Raw genomic sequence first — 20,101 nt, 5'->3', positions numbered from 1 at the left:
CATGAACGGAGTCTATCGAAAACAAACTGTGTTTAAGCCCCCGTTAAAACCGTTTTTATGGCGCCGCTGACGACCTCATTTCCATTTTCACAGAGAATTACTCTGTTAGTTACTCTGCGATCATTTCCCAAAGTTATCAGACTTTATGTTAATGTTTCAGATGACGGTTTCACGCCACTTCATCAAAAGACGACCCCTCCCCCCATATTGCCAGACTGCATTCGCTAATGAAGCCCACTAACTGTCAGTCAAAAAAACTAAGAGAAGAACGGACTATAACTGCACTTTATGTGTTTTCGATTCAACATTGGTAAGAAACACCAAAGTTTAAATTGACACTTAATCGTTATCAAGTTCTGGCTGACCAATCAGAGCTCACAAAAGAATACACCGACTCCTGAAGCTGCTGATTGACATTCTCTCACACAGAAAGCAACAACCTGTATCGACCAAGTAACACAATTTGGTGTGTTGCTTCAGTTAAAGGAGTTCAACCAGACATGGGAAGGATACAACTTTTAAGTGAGCCGTGTCCTATATCCTTAAGGCCCTGAGACACCGAGGAGATCGTCGGCTCTCCGTCCTAGACGGACCGTCAGTGAGCGACCTAGTTTTTGCGGTGTGTCCAGCTCCATCACTACCCGTCTGCCGAGTCAGTCAATCCAGTTGGTGACAAAAGCTGATGATAGAGTTCCTCACTAAAACTCCCAATATGGTCACTTCTAGCTTCTAACCCTGGAACAATCTAACCGGGGTAAATAACCATTTTCATCCAAAATAAGTTCTTCAGTGCTGATATCTTTTACGGATAATCTAATAGAGTGATGTATTTGTCTCTGGCTTTTTAAGAAATTCCCATAGAAACACATCTTGAATTTTGACACCTAAATTGGCTCTTCACCAAATCAAAAAACAAGCTCTCTGCCTGCCTCATCTTCTCTCATCCTGTTTTCCCTTCCTGTTCCTGACACCTTCTTTTCCCCCGCTTCACCTCACTGCATCACTCTTCCTTTAAAAAACAGCTGGCGCGCACAGCTGCCGCAGACTCAACAGGCTTCGCTAATTGAGCCTCTATAAATGTTTTATTTACCAAAGAAGCAAGTCGGCCGCCAATCAGCGAGGTGCACTGTGTGCCGCAGTTGTTGGGGGGGTTACGGGGAGGGGGGGGGGAGGGGTGTGTTGGGTTGGGAATTGATTTCACCGTGCTGATTTACGTTATTGTATTGTATTATGTGGCACAGTAAGGGTCGTGCTGTGCGCAGCGGCGTCGGCGCCGTTGGGTGCTTGAGCTGGAGTAAAAGATGAAAAAAGAAAAAGGGAAAAGCCGACTCTCAATCACTTGAACAGTGAAAGATGAGGACGACATAATGTCACATTGAGAAACTTCCAGGGCAGCTGCAGTGGAGTTTAATAGCCAAAGATCCATCAGTTAGCAAACACTCACAGTGACAGACTTTGAGACAATCCATCAGAATCAAAGAGCAAAGTTCAATATTCAAATATTGTGATCCATCACTGAGGCTGAAAGAGCAAAATCTCCACTTCAAGAGCGCTCAATATATACAAATATGTCTGTACCGGCATGTGATGCAGCTTAAAATGTGGCATTGGCACAAAATCTGGTCGGAGCATCGATATGATACCATCATGTTGAATGTTTCCTCCTGATGCACGAGCCCTGTGACTCAACTGTCCAGCAGATATGAAAGACACCTGCACCTCTGCCCCTCATACAAATCCTAAACTGACAACTCTGACTTGCTGAAAACATTGCAGTCTGATGCAACACTTTGACGTCACCCTCTCCATCGCTCTTTGATATCCTAAGTAAAGAGGCCCTGAAGCAACACAATGAAAAAGAAAAACCGAGGTACAAAGAGTGATTCACCAGAAGCCAAATTAAGCAAACACAAACGCTGGAGTGGGCTGTTTATGCTACTCGACGCTGCACTGCTTTCATTGTGATTATGTCTTCCTGTTGCTGTGGCAACAGAAAGGGTCCACCCCCCCCCCTCGCTTATCTGCAACTTGCTAATTAGTTGGTGGACGATAATAACTTCAAGGCTCAAGGTGAGACAACGACAGCCGAGATGGTTTCACTTCTAATCATGTGTCCTAATTGAGACTCTCGAGTGTTTTTACTCGTACAACTAATAAAAAACAGCAGGGGGGGGAGTACAAAAGGTTACGGAGGCAGGCGGAGGATCAAACAGAGAACAAGATTAGTATGGAAAAAGAGAGCATGGAGGATGAGCTCGTCGTTTTTGCACATGTAAGATTCAAACATTTGTGTAAACGATACAGCGCAGGATCTTACTCACTGGTAATCTGATTTGATTCATTTGACTGTTGTGGTTTTCTTCCAGATAAAGACTTCAATAACTAAAGAATGCCTGTATCTAATCATGTCATACATCCGTCAGAATCACCTTCATTCTTAGATTAATAAATGATCTGAATGCTTGACTGAATAAATAAATATCAGAAAGCATCCTCGCTTCCAAACGCCCCCACCAGCCGACCAATAAATCCGTTTTTTTGCAACCTTAACATATTCTGCCAGCACAGACAGAAAAGAAAGGGACAAATTTACTCACAAGTGCTTTTTCGGTTTGGCCGCCCAGACTGGATTTGGGACCGGCAAAAAAGCACAGTCAGTGCAACGCTGCCAAACATCCGACAGCCCAGCTCTGTCGTTTCCCTCTTTCTTTACAGTTGAATTTATTCCCCTCATAGCGTATAACAGTCTGAGCACTATAGATTGGCTCCTTATCTTCAAAAAATATGTCTCCTGCACTGATTGTTGAAACATCAGATAGCTCATGTGGATACTGAAATCTTTGAACTGAATAATTCAATTACATACATGTTAGCATGCATCTGATAAAAAAGACAATTGAAAAGAAAAAACCTGATAAAGAAAGTGAAATTGTCCTTTTGAAAACATATGCATCGGTTGGAACACCCAATGAGAAGTTAACCGTTTCAAAGGGTTTCCTGGATTTATCTAAAACCGCCAAAAGGAGCTTCTCAACGCCAATATCCGTTATCTCCCACCAATCCTCGTATTGCCCTGTTTCAGACTTTTGATGGAGGGTTCATGTCAGTAAGTGGGGGTTGGGATTCTGCATATTCAGTTGGCAGTCAACAAACATGGTGCAAAGCCTAATTGAGCTCGATTAACATTTCCCTGCTCACCAGATTTCCATTCTGCTGGATCACAATTGGTGAGGGAATTGGCCAATCTGCTGAGTGATAACAACAACTCCAGCAGCTCTTCAAGCTACAGGGACATCAAGCATACGCAACGTTCTGCTGCTGTATTACACATGACCAGACAGTGAAGAGTGGGGGAAGGGGGAAGGGGGGGGGGGGGGGGGGGGGGGTTAATTCCACAGTCACAGTCCCTGAGCGTGTGAGCAGGAGAAATGAAAGCTGTTATCTGTCAGTTGTCGTGTTTTGGCACATGATCACAGAAGCGGCGTTTGAGCGTCACTCTGTATGGAAATCAGAGGGTTTAATAGAGAAACATTCACTGACACCGCATCAAAACGGGGTCTTCCATATCCCGATTTAACCAGGCCATTAAACAAAGACAGGGCCATTTGTCAGGCCTGCCTTGCTTTTATGTTGGTCATGTTTGTCCCATTTGTCCAACTGTGTAAAATACACCAACCCCACGTATAAAAAGGCTCCATATCCCCGTGATTCAACCAAACAAAGGACGTGATTTATCGATCTATAAATCCAGAAATCTCTGTGTGTTTGTTCGACGAGTTTCTAGACAACCATTCGCTGGATATCAGACTTTGGCGGACTTTGCTGTGGAAACCAAGGAAGCTTACATGACCTCATATTGTTGCTAAAAAAAAAAAAACATTTTAAATGGATTTGCTGCAGCGCAAGACGATGGAATCAAAACCTACCGGAAACAGGAGACCAGCAGAAACAACACACACAGCTCACACACATACAGAAACTCGCCTGAGGCAATGATATTAAGGTACATGCTAGCTAACCGTCTTTGACAAAAGTCGGATGAAATCATTTGCTTCAAAGCTCGTTTGGGCACCTTGGCTGACCGCAGAACTACACAGTGCCTCTAGCCAATCCTGACCAGACACGTTCAATCACATTCTGTTTTCATATTAAATATGGCTGTTAAGAATATAAAACAAGGTTTCCAATGGGAATATAGGCCACAGCGTAGATTAAAAAAACCAAGGTCAATGCAAGGAAGACTTGAAAGAAGAAGGTCTGTGGAGCCTTTAAGCTAATTGTGCTTTCAAAATATATATACATGTCCGCTAATTCAAAGCATCCCCTCTTAGGAAAACACATTTTCTTATTTTAATTTGAGCCTCACTCTTAAATGGATCCCACTGGAAAGCAGCTTCAAGGCCTTTTCCACACATCTCCTGGATTTCTTTCTGAAACTCAAATGAATTGGTGCGATACACTCTTAGACATTAGATACGCAAGGCACGGTATTCTACAGCGTAATGAAAAAAGTCAATCTTGTGTGCGACCGATGTGACGCAGATATGAGCGCGCATAAAAAAAAAACAAAAAAAAGTGTGATGCATTTCGGGTTTAAAGGCCGCCTCGGTAAAGCGAAACAAATGTTATGTCATCGTGTTCATGCTCCACTTTTACTGTCACACGAGAGGCGAGCGCGTGTCCCCTTCTGGAGAACGAGGTGATCGGCTCGTAAATCGGGTTACGGGTCTGCTGAGGGGTAATCGTATGCAGATTGAGTCAGGTCACCGCGGAGACTTCCTGCAAAAAAAAAAAGGTGCTCTCTCATAAGTAGTCAAGGAGATGGTTCACTACCATTTTTCTCTATTAAAGCTCCAGTGTAATTCAATCAGAAAGGCGTGCATACATCAGACCGTGGCTGATTGGATAAACACACAAGCATTGGTACACACTTCTACACACACACACACGATCTATGAGGTGACGCGACATCAACCTTTACTTGCCCTCATGAAGTGCAGTGTCTTAGCTGGCCTGGCTCCAGAGTCCCTGGAGGAACTTATCAACATCACAGCCACGGGGAGGAAGAAAAAAAAAGATGTCTTGGAATCTTGACCTGCCATTTTCCCACCTTGTGAAAACGCTTTCGCAGCAGAGCTGGTCTCAATTAAGAGGAATAAGGCTCTGGTGTGTGGGAAAGGTAACCCCTCGCCCGGGCGGCATGTCTAGGAGGAGATTACCGACGTGATTGAAAGACCTCCAGCAGGTTGAGAAAAAAGAGAATGAGTCATCAGCCAATAAAGCAATCAGCCACGGCCCTCTGCATGGGAGGGTGTCGTCCCACACACTGCACATACAAACACACACACATCCACACTATGGGAGACCTGGACCAGAGAGGAGTTCTGAAATTGTAAAAGGGACATTAAGGGCTAATACTGATGTTGGTGTAATGGCAGTGCAACAATACATACCGGCAAATGTTCAAATGACCAAAGCTAACGGCCATATGGTGACACAAATGCGGCTAACCACCTGGGTCTATAAATAATCATACAGAACGTGCAGAGGAGAAGGACTGCTCATTAGGGCTCGACCGATATGGATTTTCGAAGGCCGATACCAATATCGATATTGGGGAGAAAAAAATCTGATACCAATATATTTGATATCTTTCTTAGATCTATGAGTATGTAGAGATAGATAGATATAGACATTTATTGCTTGATTGCGCAAATGCAGTTATCTAACACACATCTAACACAAGATGGTCACTCAATTAAAAAGTTACTGTGCATGTACTTATATAAATGCTATTTGAAATAACTCTAGTTATATCTGCGATAAAATTTGCCGATACTGATAGTCACTGGATCAGCAAATATCGGGCTGTGTTCATAGAATAATCCAACAATAGGGGGTAATTTGAGATATTAGATATAATATCTTCAGACATTACATGGGATAGAAATGTATTTCAAGAAAATGCTTTTTGTATGAAAAGCATTTTCTCAATATTCAAAGCAAATGAAGCCCACATTACGGTGAATTTGCTTCTTGAGAAATAACAGAGAAATGTATGATTAAAAGTAAGATTGATATTTTTGCAGGGTGATTTGGGCTGCCCAGCTTATTTCATGATTACAGTGACATTTACCTTCGCACCCTCCTCCTCCTCCTCCGTCCCTCACAAGCAGATAAAACAGCTCTATCTCTGCCTGTCTCGCCTGCACTTTACTCTCATGACACTTCATCTTCATCTGTCGCCGCCTCTCTCTCTCTCTCTCTCTCTCTCCCTAACTCCCTCTCTTCCTTGACAGCCACCAGGCTGTCATTTATATGCAAATACTCATATGTGATTGGGGAGAGGGGGGGGTGGGGAGAGAGAGAGAGAAAAAGAAACAGTTTTTCCTCCTATCGCAAAATAAACATGGCCCACAATCTTTGCTGGCATCCCCCATCTGGATCAGATTTGGCTCTCCTGATTGGACACAGGGCTCCAGAGAGGGCTGCGCCCGCTGTCACCAATCACGGGTTAAATGCTGACGGGGACGGGGAGCACAGAGAGGAAGCTGATGGGACGGGGACGACTTCACCGGGATGAATTCTTGCAGGGAAGAGAATAAGGAAAGACGTGCAGCAGGAAATAAACAAACACACACACACTCACACACTCACACACACACACACACAAGCACATGCAGGTAAAACTAGCCTGGTGATGAACAGAGATGGTGATGGTAGAGAACAAGCTGTTCCTCACTGTCACAGTCAATGACGACAGCAGATGTCTGTACTCGAGCACCAACAACAGATACACATCATTTTAGTATTTTTATGTCATCAATTTGACCTCCAGTCAACATGGCATGCCGTAAGGATTGTCTGATCTTGTCTTCACGTGCACTCACAGCTACCTAAGGTAACTCAGGAAACTTTGGAGAGCGTGAATTCAAGTGCTCCAGAAAAAGCCTGTCGCTAATTTGATTTAAATTTTTTTTTAAATATATATTTTTTTGGCAACAGAAAAGCTGTGGTTCTACTTTCCAGTCAGCGATCGCAGAAGAAGTCTGCAAACAAGACATTTAAAAACAAGTCTGCTTGTTTGCTGCTCCTGATGATCCTTAATAAGGTTTACAATCTGATTCAAATGCAGATGCATGCAAATAAGGTGGTAAGTGGCCACTTTGGTGCTGTTCATGAACAACACTCCACATTCATCACCCGTCAGTCAGACTGTGTCTGGAACTTTATTTGAATTCCTGTGGGAGTAGCACTCCTTAGTTAGCGGTTGAGGGTAGCACTGCTCATGCAGAAAAGCTGAGTACCAGAGCCTGACCGATTTATCGGCCAGCCGATAATATCAGCCCATATTAGCATATCCACTGACTATTGGTATCGGCTAATTTTATTGCAGATATTACTCGATTTATTCACCAGTCAAATAGCATTTCATTTGAGTTTCATTTTATTAAACTAGCAGTTCTCTTTCACCAGCAGAGGGCGCTATATGGATTACAACAATCATCATCACTCTCCAGAGTTTCAAGCAGTAAATATATTTTCCTCAAGTGTTTGATAACTGCATTTGAGGGATCAACACAATACAAGTGTGCATGATCTATCTGTCTACAGATCTGAGAAAGATATCGGCCGATATATCGGTATCCAATTTATCGGTGTCCTTTTCATATCGATATCGGTATCGTCCCGCAAAATCCAATATCGGTCGGGCCTAGTGAACACATGATACAAGCTTCCAGGTGTCTATTCACTGAATCCCTGGTATATAGCAACAGAGAGGCCACACATTATATATGAAATGTTCTTTTACTAATTATTGAAGTATCGTCCTATTTTAACAAGGGGCGCACATTCAGAAAGAAAACTCCTCACCTGCATTCAAACGCGTGAAAACACAACTCTTTGAAGCGTCATGTAAATGAGCTTGTTCGTCTCTATGTATGTGATTAGCCTCGTTTTCCCTTTCATGCTTAATAGCACTCTTGTCAGCCGACACTCATCCACGAGCAAATCTGACAAAGTGTCTGATCATCCCATCGGATCATCTCAGCGTTGGAGTCTGTGATGACTTCTACTCCGACTTAAAACGAGGTGATTATGTCTTCCCCCCTGAGCAGCGTTTTGATTCTCCGGGGCGATACGACTATGAAAATTGACTTGTATCCATATGTTTACTCCCGATTGGTGCCGCTTTCAGGGGGCCGTTTGACAAGGAACAGATGTAAAAGCGAGCCTGTTATGGCAGGGGTTTCTCCTCCAGAGACAGCACTATATAATCAGAAAATCATCCCTTCTGGTCCCAGAGGCTCCACTAATCCTCTCATCTAACAAACAGCCTTGGGAGGCGTCAAGACACACAACATAAACAATACCGACTCCTGAAGAAGAAAAACACACACACCCGATTGCTGCATTGCAGACATGACTGCGCACATAGGACGAGAGTGTGGATAAGACATTTCTTCCACACACTCTCACCCACCCACACAGGTACAAAATACACACAGAAAACAGGCCACACGCAATCCTCGCTGCCTCCGCTGTCAGCCCTGTCAGCCTGTTATTCTGTGCTGTATCATGGCGGTGTGGGAGCGCTAAGCCGGTGACTCAGACCCTCGCCGGTCCACTACAGACACCGACACACCATTTGGGCGTTGTGCTCCGGTGCCCCGGCGAAATGAGCGTCGGTGAAAATAGAGCGCGCCCAGATGGATAGAGGAGCCGTGTCACATCAGGCTGTGCGCCAGCCGTCTGTGAAATGATAAGATGGTGAGAATATGTAACAAAGCAAGCAGCGGGCGCCGTCCTGATGGGTAGCCGGTGTCAGCTCTCATACGTCAACTCTGACCTTTTGTCTCTGGTTTTTTCCCACACTGTTAAGTAGCAGGGTAATAAGAGCATCATCTCTTTCTCTCTTTTTTTTGTGTGCGCTTCCCTTTCTCTCCCGTTCCTCTATCTCACAGCTATTCAGTTCTGGAGCAGAAGAGTGGGAGGCTGAGGGGAGGCTGTGCCGGCAGTTCAAAGAGAGAGGAAGAAAAAAATTATGATGGAGGAATGATTCACGCTGCAGATTACAAGCACAGTAAGGTCCCCAAAAGCCACTGAAGTAAGGATGCCAGGGCTGTAAATCACTTTGCCATTGGCAATCGCCAATAATTCAACGAGGGAGGACGGTGAGTCAGTGTCTTCAAGGTCGAAAATTTTAAAAAAAGAGATGGAGCTTTTTGGGAATCGTGAAGGATTTTCAGAGGTAAGGGAGGGTAGCTGCAGAATTTCTCACTTGATACTTCCATTCAATACGCACAAAAACACACACACAAATTGCCGTCTCACACACACAGGCAGCCAAGGATCCTGGGAAACCTAGTGGCCTGGAACAAGAGAAGAGCCAGAGCTTCCCATTAGAGGACATTACTGTCAAACACTGGAACGAAAACTACCTGCTGTACACTGATTACCAACCTACCTCCAGCTACAATTCAATTACAAACTGGATAATATGATGCACTGCACTCATTCTATGAGACAGCGTTCAGCCGCTGACACGGGGGGGGGGGAAGGTGTGGACAGCTGTGCGGAGACGTTTCCTGACAATGCCGCTGCCATGTTTGTCTTGCCGGCACGTCGATGGCTTTGATTTAATTTGAAGATGTGATAGCGCGACTCCAGAAAAACGACTAGTTTCAAGATATATAAGACTAAAAAACAGCACCTGTGTTGCTTGTAATCAGTCAAAAATATCTGCCAATGGGGGGCAAGTTCTAACTTATTCAGATAGTATATCTTGAAATAAGATGCTTATCCATGACATGTTTGTGGTTGCCTTGGAAACACCGGATGTTACATCAAAGGCTGCTACATAAGGAAGCGGGAAATGCTACTGAAAGCTGCTGTGATTAAAACTTAATGTACATTTTACTTGGATACATTAGCTCTTTGGTAAACGGTTCAACTATGGTCAACTCAGAGTTCGTCGGGGGGCGGGGGGGGGGGGGGGGGGGGGGGGCCGCCTGCCTCAATGTCATCTTTTATTATTGTGATCGATTGAGAGCCCCCTCAGGGTGAGATGTAAATACTCTAACGTACTTGATAAGGGTGGATATTGTACTTTATATGACCTCTCTGGTGATGCAGGAGTCTCTTAAAAGTACTTCTAAAGTTCTAGACTGAACACTTTTGGAAGAGTTTGCTGTTGGGAATCCAATGGATGATTTGATGTGCTGTGATTTTCAACCCTCATTGTGTAGTGCTTTTGATGCTTTGGCAAAATGGTTTTTACCAAAGTGTTCTGCCAATAAACTCTCTGAACAGGAGAAAAACCAACGTTGAGATGACTGGTGATGGGTGGCCGGAGTGCCAACACAGCAGTGGGAGGAATCTGGCTAAGGGAGTGCGAGTTTATTTGACACAGAAGAAGGGATAAAAAAAGATGTAGGTGAAACTTGTGTATATTAACATTGCTCACTCCCTCCCCGAGGTCAGGACAGGGTGTTATCAGTGACATATCCAGAGGTGTCAGGGGTCTTTTTAAAACCAAGGGAAAGAAGCAGAACACTAACTGATAAAGAATGCAGGCCATTAGCAGACATCCACAGACTCTCCCACAAGTCAATCATTTCCATTCTCCCTCCAGACGCAAGATGACTAACAGTCTCAAACGAGCCATTTTAAAACAATTTTACCTCTCAGAGGAGATTCTCCTGACATTAAAACTCCAATTATAATGCAGAGAGTGGAATAAAGCAGGTCTGCAAATCACATATTAACTTATTCAAGCTGTAAATCTGCGACGGCAAGTGAGACATTTATTGGAGCAGTCAAGCTGCCTGCCTAAAGATAATGATTTTTTTAAGTTGGGTTGAATGTAAACGGCTCCCAAAAAATGTCTCCAAAGCGCGGTGAAAGGAACCGACCTTTAGCAAGTACAATAGACAAGCTTATTGAATATAATACAGACTAATTTGAGAGTTGCTTCCCATTGTTAAAAAGTCAATACAAGTGAATAAAAACACCAAATGTATTAAATTAAAACACTGCAAATAGGGAGCAGATGTATTCAGGTCAGCAACAACTTTGGAACTAATTAAATAAGAGATGATGGTCAATTTGAGCTTCTTTTTTGGTTATATAACTATGCAGGCAAACTTAGACCTCATACACACAAACACAGCTTTATGTTCCACTCAATACACACGTAAAAAAACAACTCCCTCAACACACACACTGCAATTTCCTTATCCCTCAGCCGAGCGTCTGATAACAAGCAGTTCATTTTCCTGATTCCAAATAAGCCATCCCATTCTGCTCCAATTAGAAGCTTAGTAAGAATTTCATTACTATGTGCAGCACCCCATATTCTTCCTCAAAATGCACCCAGAGTTCAGGCAGGGGGCGCACGGGGTGAGGGGGTTTCTGGGTTGCGGAGGTGCAAATGGGTTCATAAAAATGAATTCATGCACGGTGTCAGCAAATTAGAACCTTAATGCAAATTGAATTTGCAATAAATCCACCTGGAGCAGGCGGCAGACGAAGGAATAAAAAGGGGAAAGAAGAGGCAGAGAAAGGGGGGAGGAAAAAAAAAAAGGCAAAGAAAATGAAAATGGAGATCCTGGCACTATGAGCATACATTTGCATATTCATAATTAATTAAACCAGGGTTCACTGCTTTAGATGGATGACCGTCTGAGGGGAAACCGGGGGAGCTACAGAAAGTAGAACAGTCATAAAAAGGTTAAAGAAAGGGTGATTTGTGTTTCAAGGAGGGGGAGATTCAACACACTGACTCATCAATGTGGCTGTTTGTGCATGCAAATCGTTTCATAAGTATAAGGGCCGGACCGATATAGGATTTTTGGGGCCGATACCGATGTTGATATTGGGGAGAAAAAAATCTGATACTGATATATCGACCGATATCTTTACATGGTTTAATACAATGGAAAATCAAATCCTATTTGTCAGGTGAATAAATTCATTATTATCAGCTGTGATAAATTTAGCCGACACCGATATCGGCCCATATTATCGGCTGGCTGATAAATCGGTCGTGCTCTAATATGTATGTAAAAATAATAATAATGAATGCCAAAGGAGAAAGTCAGTCAGTGAGTTTGACAAAAGCAAAACAAAACTCAAAAATAATCTAAAGCACTCCGGTGAAAGACTCAGTAGGCTTGTTAGCGAGAGCTGCAGGTTCTGGGAGGCAACAATGGGGTAATCCAATACAAACAAACTATTCGCAGAGGTGTTGGAGTACGTCGAATTAATGCAATTGTTCCTCAGCTGTTCAGACGGGCTCTCTCATTTGGTAAGTGCTCCCACTGCAGCCCGCTGAATGTGGCCATGCAGAGAAGTGGGGCCTTTGAAGGTGTCACCAGTTCTCTCCTCCCCCCCACGCCAAAAAAACCCCACAACAGTAGAAGGGTAAAAAGGATTATGTTTTTCCTCATATTTCTTTCCAACTATGCTGGCTTGCGATTTGTTTATAGCTGCAGGAAAAAAAAAAAAAAAAAAAGAAAAGGTTGTGGCGTTTGGGAGCTGCAGAGGACGACGAGCGTGAAACTCCTCCCAACGAGCCACATCTCAAATTCATGAATGCAGTGTGCTTTAGAAGTGAACGTCAAACCGGGAGACACAGCGGCTTATATGAATGTGATGGCTTTTTCTCAAAGTGACTTTTACACTTGAAGCACCTTCAAAACATCTTACAGTCTGACATTTAGTCAAGATTGAAGACGAGAAAAATCCAGAAAAAAACCAACGGAGGTGTAGTAAACACAAGACATTGAAATAAACATGATGAAAAAATGATTTCAGTGTTTACTTTCACATTTGTTTCTGTTTCCTGTCTTGCAAATAAAAGAAGTAAATGTAAATGGACTTGTATATTTCTTTTCAGAAATAAAAAGCATTTTCACACCTACACATTCACACACTGATGCGAGGGTGCTCGGTAAAGTCGACGTTTTTGCTAGTCTAATTACTAAGGTGAGAAGATCTGAGATTTTAAAATGCAAGGACTTTTTTTTTTTAAAGGTGAATTTATTGGTCAGTATTTTTGGCATACTCCTCGTCTGATTTGTCTTAAAATAGAAGAGTCTGCTTGACAGTGATTCCCAAAGGCGAAGGAGCTCGGGTCGTCAAAAACAGAGCGGCTGATCTTCCATGACACACCTACTTTGTCATTGACAGGTGTTGGATGGTTGTATCCACATCATCTGACCTTGCTGCAGAACGAACCTAGATTTACGAAAAAGAAAGATGGGCGGGAAGAATTTTAGTTTGCTTCTGCAGATGATAAAGTTATCTTTGCAAAGTGTGGGGGGGGGGGGGGGGGGGGGGGGGGCATTTGAAGTTCAGCCTCTTGAACCTGCACAACTTCTATCTCTCCCTCCCAGGCTACTTGAGGAGATAATGCTGGTCGGGGTTGGAGTAAAACAACACTCTTAACTGCTGCATATCTGTGCAGCAGCTGCACTGGATAAAACACAGTGGCTCTGATATTGATCAAATGCTTAGACCGGTGCTCCAGTATATCAATCAAACCCAACCAGCTCTGCTATCAGCCGTCAGTAGTGAAGTATGCTATGCTGGATGAATTAAGAACACACTATAGTGCTTTTGATATCCCGAGCAAAATTGTTCTTATTGTTCTTTTTCTAAACCTGCTTCTATCTCATTCACGCTCCATTGGCTGCTCCTCCGCCAGTAATCAAGGAAAATCAAGGAGGCAGTGCCCTTGGTCGGACTTTAGACAAAAAAAGAATCGGATAATGCCTTCGGGCTGTAAAAGAGCAATGGAAAACTCTAATTTCCCCGCTGAGATGAAGAGGATGTCATTTAGAAATTGAATTAGATTTTTCTTGCCGTTAAAAAGGCGAAAAAAAAAAAAAAAAAAAGGTCTGATGAGATGAGCCAAATTCATTATCAGACTTCGACAAAGCACGGGGGGGGGGGGGCTAGTGCTGGCTAAGAGGGAAACAAATGACTTCAAAAGATGTCATGAGCCGAAACAGAAATCCGAGAAGTTCAGATCACCCTTGATGTCAGTCGCACCTTCGTCTTAACTTCGTCATGTCAGTCTGTTTCGGTTTGAAGTCGCTGAAAAATGAAACGTGGTCGGCCAAAGTTGTCGTCTCCCCTTTTCCCCTCCGCAGAGAAGATTATAATATGAACTGCAGCGTCAGTGTTTTAAGGGGGACACTTGTCTTCTTTTTCTTTTTTCGCACCGTCCCCAAAAGTTTGCAGTTTCAAACCACTGTCAGACTGTCAGTCCCGAACAGCGCAGGGAGAATAGTAAGTAGAAAACAGCATTATCTCCTGCCTTAGTGTCCTTCACAAACAAACAGTGATGATGCTTAGAGGAAACCCTGACCTCTGACCTCTCTCTGAAGCGAGCAAACCAAAAGGGTTCCCCCTGGAATGACGGATGAAAACACCAAGTCCTGATGAACGAGGCAGGGAGCGAAAATAAATATCAGCGTCTGACAAAAGACCTCTGTCATCCGTCATTCGTCTTCCCCCCCCTGCTATCTCTCTCTCCGTCTCTGCCATCTTGCCCATGCTGCACGTTATCTAATAAAGCGGAAATGCCATAAAAATAACCTTAAAAAGCCTTCGGCCTGCCAAATTCTGACACCGGCGGCCCGATTGAGATGCCGTCGTAAATTCTGAAGTCTGTGATTCTTTTATAGACAGTGTGGGAAGGGGGTGAGTTAAATGGATGAGGGAGACGGTTGCCAGTAATATATGAAAAGGTGGGGGGGGGAATAGGATGACAAGAAGGGAGACAGAGTGTGTGAGAAAGAGAGAGAGGCCGTCTTCAAAGTGCGTGCATATTAATGCAGCACTGCGGAAATCCAGCCAGCAAGGCAGCAGCCAAGGTCACCACAGATTACCAGCACCATGACTAAAAGGGCCCGGCCGACGATTACCGAGGGCGCCCTCCCTTCTTCTTCTCTTCCCATCGGGCCTATCATCCCCCGGCACCCTCTCTCACCCAGCGTCCATCCGAGTCTGATCTCCATCCGATGGGTGATCCCTCATAAACCAACAAGTTCTTCCCCCCTCAGCGATCCATGTGAGTGGAAGGCGCGGCTGAATCCATGAATTCTGATCATGCACATTACACCAGAGGTTGTGATGATGTAACGAGACAGAGTTTCTTGCCTTTCCCTCCCTCCAGGCCTCGGGCGCTGTGGGTGGGGATGACAGAGCGGTGGGAGGGGCGGAGGAAGACCTGGGGTTTGGTGTTCATTCTTTTACTTAAGCAGCCAATGGCGCGTGAGCCTCGGTCCTACCCCCACGCAATTAAACAACCTGTGTCGTTAATGCACTCTTCCTGGCAGCTGCTTATCCGAGGAGGCACGCTGGAACAATACAGAAATATGTCACAAAGCATTGTCGGAAGTCACACAGCACATGTGCACATTCAGGGAGCCTTTATCTCAGTTACAGATGTACTTGGAAGCACCTTCATTCCCTTCAAACTTGATCTACTCATGCAGATTGGAGCGCTGCTACGAAAGCGCGCAAACACAGTAACCACACATAACCTCGATCGGAGTTTCTTCAGACGTCCTCGCCCCGCTCGACTCCCTTTCCGATTAACAGCCAAAAGTTTCCTGCAGAGTCGGAATACACGGCTCCTCGCAGAGCCAGTCGATTCTACACTTTGATGATGTTCTAATGAAAGCAGTAAACATGCAGATTAGAGGCTGTCGGTAGCCTTTTCTCAATGTCTTTGCTCCTCCTGCTTTATCTGCTATCCACTGTTCGAGGAGCCATGAAGTAAAAACAGATCCCAGGATGCTAATGGCATTATCTAAAGTAGTAGAAAAAACTAATTCTTGGCAGATTTGGTCTTTTTCATGCTTTGGTACGCTGGAAGCAAAAGAACACCAAATACAGAGCCTGGTGAATTGGGTCGGGGTCAGATTGAATTAACGCAATAAGCTAAGTTACTTATATATGCAGGAAAGGTTTATTGGTTCCTTCTCTACAGTGAAGAAAGGCGCTTCCACTTAAGATCTGAAGTCCAGCAGCACCTGTGTCAAGCTAACCCAGCAGGTCGGGGGTGAGTAAGATGAAATGTTTTTATTGAATTGAAATTTAGAAACGAACGATTTGGGTCGGAATAAAAGTTTCCCGCGAGGGTTATGAGAACTGTAAAGAGGTCCTGTGGTGCGTTTCATTTTCATTTCTTCTCCTATGAACCTTGTAAACAGCTTCTCAGATCAACACATTGACAAGTAGAGCCGGCGGTAATGACTTCTCTTTTTTTATTGGAATTAATCTGTCTTGCAGAACACTGGACGAGATAATTAACTGGCGCGTTCATCTTCATTTTAACTGGCATGTTCATTAACGAATTTGCCGTATCCGGTAAGAAAGAGACACCTAATGTTTCTGTTTAATGAAAATACACAAATAAATGACTCGGTCCGGAGGCAATCAAGTTGAGGCGAGGTTTTGGCAGGGTGACAGGCATCAAGGCGCGGGGAGCCGGCTTCATTAGCTGGAAGCGGACAATCATGTAAGGATCATGCAGGCGGCACGGACGTAATGATCATGATAATGTCACCCAGGCGAATAATAAAATAAACAAGTCCCTAAGGCTAGGATATCAGCACTGTATCAGCTCTTGTCCTCATTACTTTGTGTAGATTCCAACATGGTATAATAATCGTACAATTATTAGTTCCCACAGCAGCGGATCCTGCAAATGCATTTCCGCGTTAAATATTCCTGAGGGAAGATTTACAACCGCCGAGGACTCCTGGGCACCGAAATACACCTGGAAAAAAAACAGTCAAAGCGGCTCTGTGTCAGAGCTCGTCAGATGACTTATGTCCCTCGGTGCTTGCCCAAAACCCCAATATTGGATGTAATGGAGCCCAGCTGTCAAAGATGCTCAATCTTTCTGTCAAGAAGGCAAAGATATTCTAGGGCATATTTCCCCCCATCTATTCCCTAAGTAGCTTCCGTATCACTGTTCAGGCAGTAAGTGAGGCATCTGAAATATGGTATTAAAAAATAATAAGGCTAGATGGACAGGAAGAGCGATAGCTAAGCTGCATATTCAAACACACGGTAGATGTGGTTGATTTTTTTGATTTTCTTGGATCTTGACATTGAAAGGAAAAAATCCAATGTTACTCTTCAGGATTTGATGTTTCCAAACATTGATATGATGCCTGTGTTGCAGCTACAGTGTGCATGAGATTCTTGACGAAGAGAGCTCCAGATGTGCTTTTAAATAGGGCCCGACCGATATGGAAGTGTAATCCAACGACATGCAAATTAAATGCTGTTTGACTGGTAAACAAATCCAGTAATGTCGGCGCATATCTGCGATACAATGAGCCAGCGCCGATAGTCAATGGATATGTTAATATCAGCCGATGTTATCGGCAGGCTGATTTATCGGTCAGGCAAATATTATCGGCAGGTCTTTTTCATCGGTCGGTCTAATTTCTAATTTCAAGCTGCCATATTCAATGAAAAACTTACACATAAAATGAACTGAAAATGTAGGTCTTACTCCAGCTAATGCACTTTCAGCAAATGCATAAAATATCCCACTATGCTTGCTTTGTACACAATCAGCATTGCTTTAAAACCATCATTTGCATATTACCTTGTTTAACCTACTTGATATCGCAATGTGCAAACTGAAAATCTTGGGTACTGCTTGGTAGGATTCCTTGTCGCTCTTCGAGGTAGCTTTTCACACGATGACACTTTACTGACTTATCTCCTCCTGTCTCTGCCCCCTCTTTTCCTCTCCTTAAACAGTTCTCTTTTCACTCTTGTGTCCCCCCCCACCTCTCCTGCTCGCTGAAGCTCTGACACAGTATTTGTATATCAGTCACAGAGGAGCTGTTTCTCTGGTGGCAGCGGTTGTCGCCCTAGAGTATTCTTGTCTGGCATCACAACACAACTCGGAGATCAGAGAGCCGAGCACTGTGCCTCTTAATGGGAAGATCTCCCCCCACAGGCTCCTCTACCGCATGCATTCTCTCCTGCTTTCATTTAATCCTCTCTCCTCGCCTGCTCCTCTTATTTTTCCCCTCTCTATCCTGATTTTTTTTTTTTTTTTTTTTTTTGCTTCCTTCCGCTCTCCCTTTTCTGCAATCTTCTACCCGTCTTTCCTCCTCCTCTCCATCTCTCTGAAACCTCTCTTAACTTTTATCCCCCCTCCTCCTCCTCCTATCTCTTCTCTGCTCTCTTCCTCTCGTGTGCTTGTTTTGAACACACCAGAACCAGGACATGGGTCTCTGGGGGTGCCAGGGCTTCTTACATAACATTATAAAAAATTCACACACATTGCATGTTCTTTTAACGGAGAGATGAGGGAGGAGGGGAAAAAAAAGGGGGGGGAGGAGAAACGTGGATGGCGGGGGGGGGGGGGGATTGAAACAACAAATTAAAAATAACTTAGGAGTGCGGATGGAGGAGGGGCGGGGGTGAAAAAACACGGGTACAAAACAGCCTTCTGCGATATTTTGGCAGCCGTGGATGTTGAAGCCTGCCATCCATCGCGCATGATCAAAAACAAGCTAGCCGGCTCATGAACCGCCGCCGCAACACGAAAAGCAAGCACACGTCCCCTTTCCATATCCACCGCCACATCTACATAATGCACAGCGCAAACCCATTTCATCCCTATATTACTTCTTGGATGGCGGTTTGCACGGGGAAAAAAAAACAATACAATTACCATTAAATTGAGGCCTGTCATGCCGCCGCCTTATTCCCCACATGATCAAGCCGAGTTATTGTGGGCGCAGCAGCAGCAAAGGATTCTGGAGCCCTAATGGAGCGCCGCTTACAATATTCCCCTCGTCAACATATACACGGAAGGCATCCCGAGCAAATATCTTAACAGAATCCAGCACCCCAGTCATGAAGCTGCCCATTCTTTCTTTCTCTGCGAGCTGGAACAAGTTGAATGGAAATTGCACCAACAATGGAGTCATTGGTCATTTTCTCTCTCGGCAGGCATGTTACACAGCTGATTTAAAAGCCATAAAAGCCTGTTTACCACCGCTAGTCACAGATCATCATCTGCAGAGCATGAATTATTAATCCACCAGAGTGTCTCTTTCTCCCATCTTCCTTTTCTCGCTGTTTGAAACAGCGTTCCATGATGTCACCGAGAGGCATTAGTCACTATTCAACTTCCTGCTTCAGAGTGGAGGAGTCTGGGTAGCGAAAGCACACAGTGAGCCGATGTTACCAAATCATTTGACTCAGAAGAACATCCTCAAGGTCAAGATTTTTTTCCTTCTCCGTCCCCTTCACAGCATATTTCTTTGGTTTAGCAAACACACACACACACACACACACACACACACACACAAAATATCTTCCTCCCGCTTGCTCAAACGTTCCTCTGTTTTCGTCGATCCCCTGGGTGCAGCTGAAGGCTCGGCGTTTGCTCTAAATGTGGCCGAGCGAGGGGTTTGTTTCGTAGCAATGGAGCCCTTATGTCTGCAACGTTAATGAGGAATTATCAGAAATTAATTAAGATTAAAAAAGGTCCCAAGGTGAAGGACTTGCTTATTACAGTGCCATGTAAATCTTCTATAATCCGCCGGCGTGCGATGGAAGCCAAACACTGCGGAAACTGGGGGGAAAAAAGCAGGGCGATGCTCTGTGTTGTTCGCTCCCATACACACTAACATTTGTGATAAACCACTGTAACTTCATATGAAACCAAAGATATCCCTAATCAGATCTTAAATATCACCTGTACTGCGCTCATAAATCACATTTTGTGTGGAGTCATTGGGTATAATCCAATTTTCAAAGCTAGAAGAGAGAGAGTTAAGATCTGCGTTGATTGAATAATTACAAACCAACCTGGAGCGTGAGCGCAGCCAATGATCGGCTGCACACCAATCCCAGGAGAACTACAAGATCACGCGGGAATAAAGAGGAAAAACGGTGCACACAACATGCCGATCAGTCTTTTTGAGGATGCTTTCTTGTTCATTGACGCAATGTTGATAAAGTGATGGAAAAATACGATTTTGAGTCTTTATTTTGTGTTTTATTTTGAAATTGACCAGACGCCCTTGTGCGTTTCCTTGTC

The 20,101-nt window shown here is 44.1% G+C and overlaps 1 protein-coding gene across 2 annotated transcripts in view; it reads right to left on the bottom strand.

Moving 5' to 3' along the window:
• Positions 1 to 20,101, bottom strand: part of LOC132959501 (interleukin-1 receptor accessory protein-like 1) — a 221,972-nt gene that overhangs the window by 138,352 nt on the left and 63,519 nt on the right. The gene's annotated exons all lie outside the window — the stretch shown is intronic.

Source organism: Labrus mixtus, chromosome 24 (genome assembly GCF_963584025.1).
Source record: "Labrus mixtus chromosome 24, fLabMix1.1, whole genome shotgun sequence".
Classification (NCBI taxonomy): Eukaryota; Metazoa; Chordata; class Actinopteri; order Labriformes; family Labridae; genus Labrus; species Labrus mixtus.
Note: the sequence above shows the minus strand (reverse complement) of the source record. Positions and strands in the feature narration are given on the sequence as shown.